Below are 18,439 nucleotides of genomic sequence, written 5' to 3'. Positions count from 1 at the left end.
TCCTACAAAGCTCTATTTGGCAAATACTATATCTTCATAATTCAGCTCTTTAGACATTTCTCAGTGCTGCACATTAAGTTTATTATCACAAATGAAGTTTGTAAAATCATTGTTTTGAATGCTGTGTTGTCTCACACATAATAGAGTAAGAAATGTCTAATAGTGATGTAATCCCACAGGAATATCTTTTTACTTTTGAAGTAATGCAAATAATATTCTGTGTTGCATTAAATTAGCATGGAGCTGATAAAGGACAAAAACCTATCAGCTGTATCATTCCCAGTTTCGCTGTTCACTGGTAGTGCTAGCAGTAGAAGTAGCAAATTCAGACTGATAAACATGATGAATAAGTCCTTTAATAGAAGCTCTATATCTGACAATAGTAATGTCATGCCAGAACACCAAGAAAACATAAATAATCCAAGAAGTCATTTATGTATGCATCTTGATGAAATGAGATGTTAAACGTGGAAATATTATCAATCTTTAAGCACTATCTGACATAAGCCTTGTCTATCTTTGGCTGGCTTTTGTAAAACTACTTATTTTGGAGTATTTTTGCACAGGTTATATAAACATGCTTTTGTGTTTGTTTTGGGGTTTGTTTTGTGGGGTTTTTTTTTTTCTTTGAAGATAAATTGTAGGGGATGAGCTATATTAAAGGACAGCTTTAGATGAAACAAATTAATTATGTGTATGTATGACAACCAGTGGTTGATGTTGGGAGAACGTAGTGTTTACATTACAACTAAATAAAATCAGTGATCCAGTTATTCTTGACTAAGCTTGATTAATCATGAAGTAGTTGTTCAAGTAGGCGTTTTGTTTATAGATTTTAGCTTTATTAAACCTGTTTATTAATTTTAACTTTAACATGGAATGAAGTTCTGTGCATTGTTCTTCCCAGTTTTCCCATGTGTTTTGGGTAGGAATAAATGAGGTTGTCTTTTCCTGGTCTAATTAACTTTCTTTGAACATTGTACCAGCTACACCTTCTAGTGTTTATAAGGTTGGTTCCTATCCCCTTCCCATCCATTACCTGTCAAACCCACATCATCTTCCTCACAGTGGAAACAGAAGAGCTATTTTCTCAATATTCCAGTCCAAGCAGAGGACTATAAAGAAATCCTCTTTTCCTTAAATGTCCGTAAGAAAGTGTATGTTTATTCCTACATGCTTTCATAAATATAAATTATGTTACTAATTTCACCTGTAAGTATAACCGTCATCAGAAAACTCCCAGGCACTTTTTGCTTTAAGCCGTCTTAGAAAGTCTAAATTCTTTACTTCTTTTCTTCATCCTCAATGTTCACTGTATCTCTCTGCTTTATTAGGTACACTTTCCTTAACCTTTGTGAAGAAATAACCTATTTAGGAAGTTTCATTTTCAACCACCACACAAGTAAATTTCCTGCAATATCAAGGGACTGGAATATCCCTGTCTTATATTCCTATCTAATGAGAGAATTGATAATACGGCAGACAAATAAAAGAGATCCATCCTTTATTTATAAAATGGGATTATTGAATAAACCTGTCTTGATTTTTTTTTTTTTTAATTCTAGTAACTTTATTTACCACTCATAAATACAACCTTTAAATATTTTACATGGTTGTGTTAAAAGAATGCTGAAATTAAGAAACCGAGAACTCAAGAAGATACAAATAGTTAGAATTAAAACTGCCTGTGGGTCATCATTTTGTTCTCTGCACTGAGGTATACACTTAAACTGCTGGATCATACAGAGAGTTTTCTATTATTCAGAAAATTTACCACTCACAAAGAAGCTTAAAATGAAATACAGGAATTTAAAATTGGAATTTAATGCCTAAATTCCAATTCAAAATCCCACTAAAAATCCCCAAATCTTCATGATCAGGTAGCAGATCTTGAAATTATTTGAGGAAATGTGCTTATGGGCTTGAATACACATGACAGGCAGAGGTTTGGTCTTTGCTTCTGAGGTATAACCGTACTGTATTCCATCACTGTCTCAGTGAGAATCAGTTCCTCTCTGGATCTGGATTTTATTCTGTACTCTTAAATCTTGCACTCCTAATGCCACCATGACTTGACTTCAGTGGTAGAGATGGCAGATGATTTGGAATAAAACTGAAGTTTGGGAGAAAGAGTAGTCTCCTCAAAATTCCTGAATGACTTTTCCAATCTTATAACGTTCATCGCTATCCCTTAATCCTTCTTTATTTGCCATATTTTTCAGAGAAAATTAATGAGTTAGGTTAGGAAACTCATTTTTACAAAGGCATTTATGCCAGCGCTATGAATAAGCACCTAGAAAGTTCTCACCGTGCTTGGCACTTCCTCTCAACTGTCATAGTCACAATAATACTGTATAACTGCAACAGCAATAAATCTTCCTAATGACCATTTGATAATTTATCTTACTCTCACTGTTCTTCAGAGTGTGACCTGTACCTCATTTACTACTTATTTAAACCTTGTTCTGAAAATGGGACAATTTCTTTTTGGTAGAGTTTATTTCTGTGGTTGCTTCATTATTAGCCTGTCAGTTGGGATATTATAATCTGTGCCTCAAAATGCAGAACTAAAAAACACCGGTTGAGGGCCAGCGTTGTCTATTTATGTGAAATATCCGTGAAGAACCCTAAAGAGGTGAAAGATCACGTAAGGTTGTATTCCTATTGCCTTGTGCTCTGTAGCAATATCAGCTACTGATGCAGAAAAGCAAAAGCTACATAATCCATAAAATGGTGCAAATACTGTTCTTACCGCAGGTGGAGGACAGTCTGGGATCAAATCTCACATTGATCTATGGAGATGTTCTCTTTCTTCAGAAAATGGCTCTGGTCATGATCTTGTTTAGTTCATTGATTGTAAGCTTCTTAGAGCATGAACCATGCCCTCTTTCACACATAACTGAGGATAGAGTCAATATATAACGAATGATAATGTTTTATTTTACGTTCTAACCTTTTAGCTTAAAACTGAAGTTGTGAAAAGAGTTCAGAAAATGCATGTGCAGGTGCCACACAGGTGAAGTCTTCTCACTGGCATCATCACATTTTAACATTATTTTAAATAATATAAATGAAAATTATACATTGCCGTGAAGCATGAAAGAGCGTTATAGATCTCAGAATGTGTATCTTTTTCTTGCCAATGAATCCGAAGAACATATGAAACAAAATTTGTAGAACCACATTTGTAAGTTCATCTGTCTCTAGTTTCAGCATTCCAGGAGCTCAGAAATTTCCTCTTTACATCCAAAAACAAATCACATGACAAGTTAAGTCTCTTGACGGTTGTCTAATAAAATAATGGAATGAATTAGAGTTGCTTACAAACAGCCTGAGTGGACTATTTCTCACCTAGTCCGTCTGGCAATATGAAAATATTCCATCTGCTTCCAAAACTAAGTGGACAGTTTGGCAAAAGGTATATCTAATTTATCTGATACCAACACTATTTCACATAAAATCAACTGAAATCTGTCCTTCCTTACATGTAACCTGCAAGATTTTAAAGTTATCTTTCTTTTTTATTATTTCATTCTCTTCTGCTTATATAGCCTGACAATCATCAAGTTATTCATATCATCCACTTACTACTTCTCAGTGGCTGGAACCAGTCTACTTTTTGTAACAAAATGGAAAAGTGCATTAGATTGGTTTAGATGAGATAGATGGCATGCACCTGACTGCGTACAGAATAATCAAGTGGTGACATTTGGTTGTGACTTTGCTTGATGTAAATGAAGTGTATACTTTCCTTGATGAATCAGACTGAATAATAATGATATACTTCACAGTAACTAAAATCAGTGTTCCCAGGACAGCACCATGTGATTTCGTCCTCCAAACCAAACTGGAAAAATGCTCCACGGCTCTTACAGCTAACAACTTTATTTTCACATGTTCAATTTAGCAAAGCTGAAAAGGAATTCTGAAAGTTGTCTGTCTCATAAAATATTAACTAGATCTCTCTCCAGCAAAACTGTTCCACTATAATGTTCCCAAAGACTGGAAAATAAAATAGATGAGGAAAACAGAGTGATTTGGATAAACAATCGTATTCACTAGAGATTGCTTACAGGCACACACGGTACAATAAATTTTTCTTTGCACTCAATTTAAATAAATGATTGCTATTGTACAGAGGAAGAAGCTGTCTTGCAGCACTGAGCTAATGCTTAAGCCTAGTCTTAAATTGTTCTAGAGTTAAGTACAGTTTACTTTGGGTCTTTAAACTGTTTTCCAAAAAAACTCCAAATAAAATCACACATTCTACTAAGAAAGGTTTTAAGGAAGCAAGATTTACCAGGTGCCAGTCCAAACCTTCTTAAAATGTGTGTAGGAGAACAAGCAAAATCATAATACAAAATAAACCTTTCCCAAATATGCACTTAAAAGAATTTGTAATTATTAAAACTTGACGGGCATATGCTAGGAATAGATACCAGGCACAGCTCCTCTGTATTTTGTAAACAATTCTAGATGACGTAAGCAGAAATTGTTATAGGTAAAATCATGATTACTATTAAATCACTTGTTTAAGTAATTATTTAGTTATTGAATTAATATTTTTATTAAATAACAGTTCTTTCCCCTTCATACATTTTTTCTCCTTTCAGTCTTTTCCTGATAAACACCTTTCTTTTTCATGGTGCAATGTTGCAAACAGTAGAACTTAAGGGTAATACCATCAGTATTATATTAATGGCATCACCTCAATGAACAGCAGAAAAGACCCAGTGGTACCAGCCTGATATATCAAGAAGATACTTAACATTTACGGAGACTGTTCTCTTCTAAAGTGGCTGCTGTTAACTTGTATGATATTAAATTTTGTCATCAATCATTCTTATTAACCATATAGCACTTTTTCATATTCTAAGATCCTTACAAACCTCCTGCAAGTTCAGTTGTTTCTCTAACAGGGTTTCATTCAAAACGTGGAGAGAATCATTGCTTTTCCTTCTTTCTTATTGAGATGACCTACGCCTACAACACTGGTGACATGTGCAGTGTTTAAAAGCACACTGAGTGTAAATGTCATATCCAAAAGACAAAATCACTGTTCATAAAAACTCAATGTAGGGTTCTAATTCAAAACCCACTGACGCACTAACATCCCTCGAGGAAAAAAAAAAAAAGATTTCAGTGACCATGGAGAAAGTCAAGAAATGCAGAAAATATGTTCATTACAGTGCTCCTCTGTACAGCATTAAGGTACATGCATTGCAAGGAATGCAAGTCATGGATAAAGGAAACCCGTAACAATGCACTTAGCAGCGAGAACAGTCCTCACAGTGTAAGCGGGGTTGAGGGAGCAATTTGACAAAGAAGGAGGTCATACAGCAGATGATTATCAGCTTGCTCTTACAAGCACAGAGTGTTGTTTAATAGAAAATGCATGGTGGATTGTGTCAGAAGGAAAGATTCTCTACTGTTGATAGAAAGAAACAAAATGAGAGATAGCAGAGAAGGTGGAGCGATAGAGTGCTTTAAAGAGGGTAAATGCAAAATTAAATTAGCGGAGTCATTGACCAGATTGCAGAAAGACAGAAACCAAATTTTGAACAATAAAACAGAAGACAATTTTAGTAGCAGCATGTCAGATCTCAAAAGATAGACACTGATGAAAAGATCACCATTCTTAAGACAGAAGATAGCTACAGCATCCTTGAAAACTTTAGTTGTGATGTGTTTTCGTCGCTGAAGTTTTGAAGGAACTCTAAAAGAAAATTGTACCACTATCTATTAAAGAACTGTCATGAGGAATAATAAATGAAACAAATCAGAGATAACATCAAGTTCTTGAATCTGGGAGTTAAATATCCAGTTAGTGATTTAGAAGTTCTCTGTAAGGCCTGACATTTAAGACTGCAGGTTTTGTTGGGTAGCTAATTTCCCCATGTAATATACATGAAGACCTCATATCCCACACATTGTGCAGGGAACTGCCTGCCAAGAAAGACGAGGACAGAGATATATCAGAAACCCCAGTGTCCTCTGGGACTGTAGGTGTATACATTTGTGTGTGCACTTTCATCTCTTCATGAACCACAGAAGAGAAGTGTATTTTGGCCACCACCTGGCTAAACAGCCTGTGGTGAAGGCAGATCTCTTCATTCTTAAAAGACAGTCAAGTGATTAGAATGATTGATCAGTGAAGTATCCCTACCTTTACAGGCCAAGAAGTTTTAATTTCACATCTCTGAATATCTGGGAGAGAGTCCTCATCACGCTAATTTTCAAGCTACAGTCACTTCTAAGATGGGGATACCATGCATTTCTTGATCTGAAGTGGTGCTTCTCCAAGCAGTTGCTGCTAGAGCAAGTGGCACCGAGACTGAAAACAAATGTTGATTTTTGCTGCATAAATTTCCAGTAGGATAGACACATTGATCTACCTCACTGTGCAGTCAGCTGAAGTGCAGGAGGCAGTGGGAATGTGCAGTTACAGACATGGGGGGAGGTTGGCACTTGTAGCATAGCACTGTCCCACGTGGTCTTGAGGCACTCAGGAAGCCTCACTGCCAGTGGGGATGGAGAGAGATCGAATCACATTTTATCGTGCTGATCAAATAGGGAAAGGAAATTAAAAAAGAACAAATGAGGTAAATAGTAAACCAGAAATAAAACAACAAAGCAAATATTAGAAGTAGGTATTTCAACCAATGTAGTTAACAAAAATATTTTGTGTTATGCTTTACTAAAGAGTAACTGAACTGCATGAGGGAGTACATGTGGGATTGTTGGAAAGTTACCAGGAACAATTGCTATGGCTCCAAACAGAAGCAAGCACAGAAGATCGTGTAAATAGCTTGAAATGTTTCAGTAATGAAAGCTTGCAGAGAAAAATATCTAGAAGTTTTTATGTTTGTGTATCAGAAATTGAGAGATATCTGCAGAAATATATACCTTGCTGTATTCTGACATGTGAAGAAAAGACAGAGAATAGAGACTTTCTTACACAGTGCAACAGAGATACTCAGAATCAGAGTGTAAGGAAACCTATGAATGTGCGCAAGTATGTGGCAGTATATGTACCAGATCCATGAATTTTTAACACCTGAGACACTGGTGTTTAATTATTATTGAAAATCAATTTTATTTTATTTTTTTCTTTTATTAAAGAATAAACTTACGTAACGTTCATTCTGCATAATGCATTGATAGCATTTATTTTTTAATTCTAGAGAAATAAAGGTTTACTTCTAGCAACAAAGGTGTTGAGTTGTAGTTTTTCCACAAAAGATGGGCACTCTATGACTGCCTAGAGTCCATTTAGTTTTTATGAAATAGGTACATGTACATCATTTAAATAGATGAGAAACTGGAAGTAATATAAAAAAAAGGATTTTCAGATGTTGTAGGAAATGGCAGCTGTCCTGGAAATCCTAAATATATCTCTTTAGTTTTGATGAAAAACTTAGTGTATATCCTGTCTAACAATCCTTTTCTTTTTAATTTGCCACTTGCTTTTAACGGCTGGCTTTATAAATAGAATGCAAATTTTCCTTCTGAATGACACTTGAAAGAGAAAAATTTGAAAGAAAAAAGGAAGAAAAGCAAAGAAACACCACATACCTTCATTGTATGCCAATACTACATTTTGGTTTATGTTTCATTTTTTCAGAATCTCGTAAAGACAGATAGGTGTTAGCAGAAAAATATAGTTCCTAGCACTGAAAGTCAATGATGCAGATAACAGAAATTCAGAATATCTTTGCAAAATGTACACTGTCCTCGTCAGACCCAGATGTTTGCAAAACCAGGAAACTGTATTATAAGACAAACAAACAAACAGCTTGAAGGAAAGGTCTCCTTCGCTAGATTTGAGAAGTAAGATCTTTGATATTCCATATGGCTGCTTGGCTCTTCCAAGAAGCACAGATCTGTGGATGAATGTAGTGAAGCGTGATGACCAGCACTAGTGGAAAAATTGATGTCACCCAGGGGAATGAAGTGCTTTCAGCAGTATTTTTCACTAGTGTCACTTGTGATGCATTTCCAGGTAGTCCGTTTTGCCCTAGTATGTTTTCAATCAAACCAATGATCTCCATTTACACTGTTGTTTAGAGGGATCCCTAGACATCTTGGCTGAAAGAAATGGAGGACATATATAAGATTCATCATGTTATGCAACACAACTTGCTTGTGTCAGAATATTTCATGCAGGAAATCCAAACAAAAGGATTTACAAATGTTTTAAAAGCTATTATTCAAGTAAATGGAAAATAGGCAAAGCATATATTGTTTAAAGTGTTGAGCAACTCAATAGAAGTTTCTCTTTTGCCTGAAATTAAGTGAATATAGATGTTTTTTATTTATTAAAGTTTTCTGCCATCCATGGATAAATGCTTTTATTGCAGTGATTTCTGGCAGAGCTTTGTGCTTCCCTTTCATTAGGATACTGTAGGATTTTATAGTTGCTTTTCATAGGAGTTTGGAATATGAACTGTAAAACATATACTAAATTAATTCTTAAGAATACTAAATATAGTCTTGCCTTCTCTCTACAAACTGCTAGACCTTATTTTGTATTATTATGTGCCTTTTTTATTATGACATTTTCTCTCAACACCACATTACTTGACATCTTGTAACATCAACCAGCCAGTGAAGATACAAAATAGAAATACTTAAAAAATTCAGCACATGTTTATTAAGATGTTTATCCTGCCTGTGAAGGCAGCAGTGAAAGGAAAATGGAGGTCTGACTTCCTTCTCTGGCCATGCAAAAATGTAAAGAAAAGTTACTGTTGCCTATAAAATTTCATTAGCTTTAAACAAATGCACTATCAAACAATGGAATTCATTGTCTGTAATACCACCAGGATGAAATCTTAGCAAATCCAGAAAGAGAGTGGGATATTTATCGGAACAACAATATTCAGAGTTCTGAAATACATGGTCAAGAGAAAAGAAATGTCCTTCCTTCCTTCCTTCCTTCCTTCCTTCCTTCCTTCCTTCCTTCCTTCCTTCCTTCCTTCCTTCCTTCCTTCCTTCCTTCCTGTTTTTTTCTTTTTCTTTTTCTTTTTCTTTTTCTTTTTCTTTTTCTTTTTCTTTTTCTTTTTCTTTTTCTTTTTCTTTTTCTTTTTCTTTTTCTTTTTCTTTTTCTTTTTCTTTTTCTTTTTCTTTTTCTTTTTCTTTTTCTTTTTCTTTTTCTTTTTTCTTTCCTCTTTCCTTTCCCTCTTTCCTTCTCTCCCCCATCTTTTCTCTCCATCTTCCTCTCTCTCCTTCTCCCTCCCTCTGTCCTTCTCTCCCACTCCTTTCATTTGTAAACAGCTGTTTTCACATGTTACAAAGAAAATTTCCCTGGAGATATGGTAACTTTTACAGTAAGGAAGAAATCACATTATCAAATGTACTCTTTGGCAGAGATTTTTCTCTAAAATTAGACTTAAAGCAAGCTGGTTTGATAGAAAAACGATACCTGACAAGGTGTCATTAAATTCACATCATGTTTGTTATCCAAGCCAACTGTTTTCAGAGAAGAGTTTTTGGAGATAAAACAGAAGCTAATGCAAACAAACACAAGGCTCCATTTGCTCACTTCTACTCTGTCATAGTAAACCAACAATTGTTCAATTTAATCAAAACTTCCTGCCATTAATTTTTATATTCTTCTTTAAGAGGGCTTCTACATCAATAAAGATAACAATAGATGACAAAAATATGTCCCACAGAAATAAATATTTTATTTACCCTTTGAGCATTATTAGAGGATATTTGTATAGCAGTACTTTCAGGAAAACACTTGTGTTTATAAGTTGGCAAGCCATTAGATCTTCCTCTCAAGCAACAAAACTAGAAATCACTTGAAGATACTACAAGAATCTTGGCTTGTTTATTGCCTTTTAGTCCTCTTCAGTGTTCATTTCTAAATCCAAGCAAACAGATTTCCTTGACTCAATATTTTAGAAAAGTTTCTTTCATATTTTCAGTGATATATTTGAATTTCAAATATTAATAATCCTGTCACAAAACCACTTAGAGTTATGACATATTTATATGCCTTTTCCATAGCAATAGATTTTTCCCTAGAAGCAACACTGTTGGAATTTATGAGCTAGTGAATGAAGAAAAATAACTGGCAAATTAGTGTTAATATATACTTACTCTTAGTTTTGCCATTGGCAAATAGTGTTTTCAGTACTGGCAACTGGCTCATTAGCCTTTGTATAAGGCATCTGTGATACTGGGTCATATCCTGAGGCATCATTACTCTGTAGTCTTGCCTTCAAGCAGAACTTTACCAACAAAAGCCTTTTCTTATTGCTGTTTTGTTGTTGGTTGTAGTGGATTTGGTGCTTTTTATATTGCAATTTGGCAAACAAAATCAGAGATGTTCAAATCTTCAGATTGCTAGTCAGTCTTACTTGTCAGTTTTAAATATCATCTGAAACAAGCAAGGAATTCATAAATCCTTTGGAAATGGACTGCTAATGTAATATTTAATCTATTAAATATTATATCTTTATTCATTAATTTCATTAGCAAAGATCTAAAATGCACCAACCTTTCTTTTTAGGTCCAGACCGTCTCCATTAATATCCTTTGGAAACGACTGTTGCTTTTGAAGTTTACAGCTAGTAGCAGAAAGCTGAATTTATGTGTCCTGTTGCCAAATTTGGTTTGTAGCAATGGTAATTGCTAGATGGAAGGACAGGTTATGATACTTTCTGCTGCCTAAGAAATTTTTCTCTTTCCCTGGTCTCATCGTGGCCCTATGGATATAACCATTCCAAAGTCCTATTGCCAGTTCGTTCCTGCCACAGCTATAGCTGCAGTGTTGATTGGGTGGAATAAACACATTGGAAAAATAAATGTATTGATGAACTTAAGGCTATGCTTTTTATTTAGTCTCCAGACCTTGGAAAGGCATGACAATTTGTAATCTGTGTGTTTAACACCAATTTATTTTCCTTTTAATTTCCTTACATAATAATAACAGAATCACAGAATCACAGAATGGTAGGGGTTGGAAGGGACCTCTGTGGGTCATCTAGTCCAACCCTCCTGCCGAAGCAGGGTCACCTACAGCAGGCTGCACAGGACCTTGTCCAGGCGGGTCTTGAATATCTCCAGAGAAGGAGACTCCACAACCTCCCTGGGCTGTCTGTTCCAGTGCTCCGTCACCCTCAGAGGGAAGAAGTTCTTCCTCATGTACAGACGGAACTTCCTGTGCCTCAGTTTGTGCCCATTGCCCCTTGTCCTGTCCCTGGGCACCACTGAAAAGAGCTTGGCCCCATCCTCCTGACACCCACCCTTCAGATGTTTATAAGCATTTATTAGGTCCCCTCGCAGCCTTCTCTTCTTCAGCCTGAATAAGCCCAGCTCCCTCAGCCTCTCCTCGTAGGTAGTTCAGAGACTCACTGTTCTGAAGCTTTTTGAATAAATGAGATTCAGCCTGAAAGGTAGAGAAATAAAGGGCAGAGCTAGGTCTGCAAGCAAGAGGTTTGTTTCTAACTTCACAATTTGAGAGACTCTCCATGTGCATACATCATGTAGCAAAATTATAATTTGGTGAAAAGCCAGTGTCAGGCTTTGATGAAAGCTATTCCAATACAATGCACTGTAGATCACAAATCCCCAATAACATTTTATTTAAACCAGATAGCAATATTTGAGAAATGATAATTACTAACCTTCATGAAAGGTAGATTTAATTTTGTCTTAACATTTGATAGTTTTATGGGTCTTTCCTACAAGCCATTTTTGTGTTTCTGAAATGTGTCAGAGTGACAGTGCAAGAATCTAACATCTTTTATCTAGACACTGAACAAACAACACCCCCAGCAGCACTGCGGGCTTCATGACATTGCCCTGTCAAAGCATCATCTTCAGCTCCGTTTTGGAAGAATCAGTGATAGATGTTGGTGCAGTTCAGCTTCTGCTTATTCAAACCTCAGCCTCTTTGCTGAAACTGCCAATCAAATATACTAGCTGCAACATGCCTAAAACTGCAGTGTTCTTCAGTATAGTCCAGCAAAAACCTAGCAAATCAAGCTATTGGTGTTGCTGCTTATTTGCCTAAAATTATACAACCAGTCTAAAACTGAAGCATCTCAATAGCACCTTATCAATTCCTTGGCTTATTGATCTCCTGTGATAATTGGGCTATATTCCCTGGTAAAGGTTGGCATATCATAGAAGTAAATTTGTCCTTCTGGATAGTAGGTTCTCTGATAAGATATGTCTTACCATCCTGTTTTGTTTTGGCCTGGATAAATGTCATGTGCCCACCAAAGCCGCTCCATCACTCCCCCTCCTCAGTTGGACGGGGGAGAAGAAATATGATGAAAGGCTCGAGGGTCGAGATAAGGACAGGGAGAGATCGCTCACCAATTACAGTCACGGACAAAACAGACAGAACTTGGGGAGAAAAGGAAAGTTTAATTTATCACAAATCAAATCAGAGCAGGACAATGAGAAATAAAAGTAGATCTTAAAATACCTCCCCCCCATCCATCCCTTCTTCCTGGGCTCACCTTTACTCCCATTTCTCTACCTCCTACCCCATCCCCAAGAAGCACAGGGGGACATGGAATGGGGGTTATGGTTAGTTCATCATATGTTGTCTCTGTCGCTCCTTCCTCCTCAGGGGGAAGACTCCTCACACTCTTCCCCTGCTCCAGCGTGAGGTCCCTCTCATGAGAGACAGTTCTCCACAAACTTCTCCAACAAGAGTCTTTCTCACGGGCTGCAGCTCTTCACAAACTGCCCCAGCATGGGTCCTTCCCACAGGATGCAGTCCTTCAGGAACAGGCTTCTCCAGCGTGGGTCCCCCACACGATTACAAGCCCTGCCAGCAAACCTGCTCCAGCGTGGGCTCCTCTCTTCGTGAGTCTGCAGGAGCGGACACTTTCTCCAGCATAGGCTCCTGTGTGAGTGTGCGAGTCCTGGCAGGAGCCTGGTCCAGGACAGGCTTCCCACAGGGTAACAGCTTCCTTCAGGCATCCACCTACTCCGGCATGGAGTGCAGTATGCCCTGTTCACAGATAGGTCCTGTTGTATTGTGGGGAAGCAGCGGAGGTGGAAGGATGCTCTATGGAGCCCTACATGACAAGGCGCAGAAACTACAGAAGGAGAAAGTGAGTCGAGCCAGTTTGCAGAGGTGAAAGCCATCCAGCTGGCTTTAGATATTCCCAGTCAAGAAAAGTGGCCAGTGCTCTATCCTTACACTGACTCATGGGTGGTGGCCAGTGCCTTGTGGGGGTGGCTGCAGCAATGGAGGAAGAACAACTGGCATCGCAGAGGCAAACTCCAAAGAATAGAGTTGGACAACGGGACTCACTTTCATAACAGCCTCATAGACATCTGGGCCAAGCAACACGGTACTGAGTGGGTGTATCACATTCCCTACCATACACCAGCCTCTGGAAAGATCAAGCGGTACAATGGGCTGCTAAAAACCACTTTGAGAGCAATGGAGGGGTGGGACTTTCAAAAACTAGGATACTCATTTAGCAAGGCCACCCGGTTGGTTAACACCAGAGGATCCACCAACTGGGCTGGCCTTGTCCAATCAAAACTTCCACGCCCTGTAGAAGGGGATAAAGTACTTGTAGTGCACATGCGGAACATGTTAGGGAAGACAGTTTGGGTTAGCCCTGCTTTGGGCAAAGGTAAGCCCGTCTGCAGGATTGCTTTTGCTCAAGGACCTGGGTGCAACTGGTGCATGATGTTAAAGGATGGCGAAGCCTGATGTGTGCCTCATGGGGATTTGATTTTGGGTGAGAACAGTCAATAAATGAAATTTTATCATGTTAACTGCTAAATGACCCTGTCACTGTCTGTTATCACTACTATAGTTGATATATGTTATATCAAGGATATTGTAGTCAGAATCACCCAAATGAAGGATGGACTTTGATGCAACCAAACAGAGCACAGTGGTGATGGGACTGGACCTGGCTTCCACAACTGGCACCCAGCAACTTCATCAAGATCGACATCTTCAACCCACAGACTGTGGGCACGGGCCGCACCAAATAAACCATCCGTGAGCTCCAGATGCAGCATGTGACCGCCCATCACCACACATCATCTCTCCTGCCCTGAAAGGCTGTTACGACAGATGGAGCCCGAAGTCATGGTTTAAATGAATTCAACAGACATTTTAGGGGGATGATCCGTAGACTAATATTACACACTATCTGTGTGTAATATTAAAGACAGGAAAATTGGTGGTGATCAACTGGAAAATGGGGGACCTGGGCACGATGTACATGGTATAGAATATGGGGCGGATGATGTCTTGGGTTCATCCAGGACAGGGATAATTTTCACCAGAAGCCAGGAGTGGACACAGTGGGCAGGCTGACCCAAACTGGCCAAACAAAACTGGGTATTTGATGCCACGTGCCATCATGCTGTGTTCCGGATGGGGGAGCTGGCCGGGGGGAAGGGATTCGCAGCTCTGGAGTGCGCAGGGCATCGGAGGCTGAGAATCGCTTTGTGCATTTCGCTTTTTGTTTTGTATATTCTCCTTATCAGTATTATTGTTATTACTATTTGCTTCGTTTGCTGTTCTGTTCAACTGCCCTTCTCCCAACCCACGAGTTTTTTGCCTTTTTCTTTCCATTCTTCTCCCCACCCCGATGGGGGGAGGGGTGGTAGAGCGACTGCGTGGCCCTTTGTTGCCGGCCACAGGCCAAAACTGTAACGCATTCTTTTTCATGTTAATTATAACTTTACACCAGTGTGGCTTAAGTTTAACTGGGAAAAATAAGAACAGTGCATACTGATGACATTAGATCTTTTTCAGAGTCAGATTATGGTCTTTGAAATCAGATGTTTTAGTGCACAGCTAACCAATGTTTGTCACTGAAGATTGGTATATTGACACCTGATAGAAGTAGCTATGAAGTATGCTTATTACTTTAGAGATCAAAATGTGAAAGCGCATGTTTATGTTGTCTTTTGTGATTGCTTAATCAGTTACATGTTGCCTTTTTTTTTTTAATACAGAAAGATGCTTTTCCAAAGTCCTCTTGTAACTCAAACGAAAAGAAACCACGTCTGTTAAGAAAAATAAATTAAAGAAAAAAAAGAAAAGAAGAGACACTGCTGGTGATTCTTAGCTTATATATTAGTACATGCATGTTTATGCATAGATGCGTGTTTATATATCATAATACAAGTTAGCACACAATTTTTCTTTCCTCATTTCTGCTGAAAGTGGCACTTGGCTAGAGTTTCAGCACTCAGAATTCCGATTCCCATTAGCAGAGAGTTTCCACTAGGGCCAAGGAAAATATTACTGGTCTTGGCTCTTCTCTCAAGATTACTGTCTTTTCAGCAGTGATATGATTGTTTGTCCTCGCAGAAGCAATTTAGACCCTAATGTGTTGTTGCAGATTTTCCAGGCTGAAAGCTGTGGCAGAAACAGACATGATGCTTCCTAGGCAGACATTAACATCTTTTAGAGGCACATAACAAAAAAGCTGCTCCACCATCAGATTTACTCACAGACTGTCTGAAATCTTACTGTCTTCTCTCTGGATTTTTTCAGTATTTTATCTGGGAACAACTACATTCAAAACGAATAAACCACTTAGGGAACAGGAATTAAATTTCTCAGGACTTCCATCAAAGTTTTCTAACTATTGGACTAGTATCATGTTCTCCCTCTTTTTTCTTCTATTTTTTTGGTCTTTTTTTTTTGTTGTTGTTTTGGCTTTGATTTTATTGAGTGACAATGAGTGAATTTGGCTTCAAGCTTTTGTACTAAATTAACAGAAAACTGAAGAAAAAATCTCAGTAGACACAAGAAAATTTCATCCACATTTCTCTGATAAGCCACAAAATTTGACCTTGTCTATTTTCTTCATTATTACACTATCTAAATTTGAAACAATGATGACCATTGCTCAGATTAGCAAGTATGTTCATGGTATTGTAAACTCTTCAATAATATTATCTGAAATTCCAGTAATTTTCCAGAAACATAGAAGCCAGTGGGTTTTCTGTGGTTTACAGCTTTGACACAAATACTTTGTACAACTTTGTCATTGGAGGAGCCTTGTTTTCACATTAACATTTTTTCAAAAGTTGAAATGATTTCATAGAGTTAAACCACAGTGTGCTCAATACAATATGTTGATTTTCCAAAGTTTTCTTATCTTCATCTTAATTTAAAAATTTGGAGTGAAAAGAGAATAAAATTATCTGGAATTCTTTCTCTTGCTCTTTATTGATAGGACTGTTAAAATTTGTACCTCCTGCTGTCATGTGTGTGGTGTCTGATATGCTCCATTCTTAATGCAATAAATCCCTGGTATTAGATGTGTTTTATCTCTGTATGTGTGTTGTCCATCATTGCTGGAAGGAGAAAAAGTCTAAGAAAAACACATCAGAAAGCATTAGTGTGAGTACTGAACTGTGATTTGTATGCTGAAAGCTGTCATATAAGCAGTTTCATGAGCAAAAGGTGCAAAGATGGTCATCAAAATACAAAACTAGCTGAGAAGGATACTTAGGAAAGTGGAGCGAGGAAGAAATTTAGTGGTGAAATAGGAGGAAATAACTTTAGCACTCATGCTGTTTATAGCAACATTAATCCTGGAAGAAACAGGTTCCAAATAAAAAAGTTCAGATTCAATTTATAGTCCTCTTCATTAAACATGTATGCAAGTGTGGCTAAAAACCCACCCAAGAGAATGGAAAACTCATTTTCACTCTCTGTGAGCCCAGTGAACAACATTTATCTGCTCGAGAGTGATGTTACGTAAAAATTTACTTAAGCAGTACTTTAACAAGGTCAAGGTGGAAATAAAGGATAAATAACCTATCAGTTTGTCATGGCTCAGAAATCTTTGAAAAATAAAGTTACTCTTTGACAAAGTTCCTCAAAGTACGCTTGCAAAACCATCTAAGGCAGCTAAGGAAGGCAGACACTACTCTCTCTATCCATTTCTGTCTTATTCACAGTTTATTGACTAGCCTAGTGCTCCAACCGTTCGTCTTAGCAAAGCCCATCCATGAAGCAAAGGGGTCATTACTGCCACCGAAAGAGGTGGTTTGCAGGACTTTCCTACTACTATCAGCTTCTACAGTGCTCGTCTTCCCACTGAGCAGAGGTCTTGTGGGCAGTAACAGCCTGAACTGCTCATACCCTCTTGTACTAGTATGATCACTGTTAACTGTTCGTGAGATGTGAGATATTGTCAGTAAGTAAATTCTGTGGCAATCTTTCAACCTAGCTAACTCAGTTCTCCTCTGGCCCGTAACTCTCCAAGGCCACATCTGGCTAACCAGACCTGTGCTGCCTTCAGCCGTGCTTGTTCCCACAGCTACTTCTCTACTTGTCTCTTCAGTGACCCTCGGCCCTCTCAGTACTTTGCATGCTCCATTCTTCTTTAAGAAAGGACTGACATACAGGCTTTATTCAGCAAAAATGGTGTTTCTTGCTGGCTTTCTCCCCCCCAAATTAAGAAGAAATAAACTGGGGGTACTGGTGGATGAAAGGCTTGGCGTGAACCACTAATATGTGCTCACAGCCCGGAAGGCCAACCATATCCTGGGCTGCATCAAGAGAAACGTTGGCCATCAGATTGAGGGAGGTGATCCTGCTCTTCTTCTCTGCTCTAGTGAGACCCCACCTGGAGTACTGTGTCCAGTTTTGAGTCCCTCACTACAAGAAGGACATTGACTTGTTGGAGCATGTCCAGAGAAGAGCAACGAGGCTGGTGAAGGGTCTAGAGAACAAGTCTTATGAGGAGCAGCTGAGGGAACTGGGGCTGTTCAGTCTGGAGAAGAAGAGGCTGAAGGGAGTCCTTCTTGCTCTCTCCAACTACCTGAAAGGAGGTTGTAGTGAGGTGGGTGTTGGTGTCTTCTCTGAAGTAACAAGTGGTAGGATGACAGGCAATGGCCTCAAGTTACGCCAGGGGAGATTTAGGTCGGATATTAGGAAAATATCTGTACTGAAAACGCTGTCAAGCATTGGAACAGGCTACCCAGGGAGGTGGTGGAGTCACCATCCCTGGAGGTATTTAAAAGACATGTAGATGTGTTGCTTGGGGACATGGTTTAGTGTTGGACTTGATGGTGTTAGGTTAATGGTTGGACTCGATGATCTTAGAAGCCTTTTTCAGCCTAAATGATTCTATGATTCTAAGTAGGTTATGTATTACAATATATTTGTATTATCACTCTTATTGACTGTTTTTCTATGTAGAATTTTTCGAACCAGGTAATTATGATTTCTGTCCTTTTATGTAATAATCAAATCTAGACTAATAATTACTTTTGAATTAGATTGTCAAGGTTTTAATTAAACTAACAATAAATTCTTGGCTTTATATGTATACCGTGTTTCCTCTTTGTCCGTAAACAAAAGTTTATGGGTAAAACTAGGCACCTATGTTTCAGCAACTGTACTAGTCCAAAGTGCAGAAAAGGGTCAGTCAATGAGAGTGTAAGTTCTAGATGCAGGCGTTCAGAC

The 18,439-nt window shown here is 38.2% G+C and overlaps 1 protein-coding gene across 2 annotated transcripts in view; it reads right to left on the bottom strand.

Annotated features, from left to right (window-relative positions):
• Window positions 1–18,439, bottom strand: part of GPC5 (glypican 5) — an 846,827-nt gene that overhangs the window by 40,795 nt on the left and 787,593 nt on the right. The window lies entirely within an intron of this gene.

Source organism: Opisthocomus hoazin, chromosome 1 (assembly GCF_030867145.1).
Source record: "Opisthocomus hoazin isolate bOpiHoa1 chromosome 1, bOpiHoa1.hap1, whole genome shotgun sequence".
Taxonomy (NCBI): Eukaryota; Metazoa; Chordata; class Aves; order Opisthocomiformes; family Opisthocomidae; genus Opisthocomus; species Opisthocomus hoazin.
This window is presented reverse-complemented; position numbering and strand designations above follow the sequence as displayed.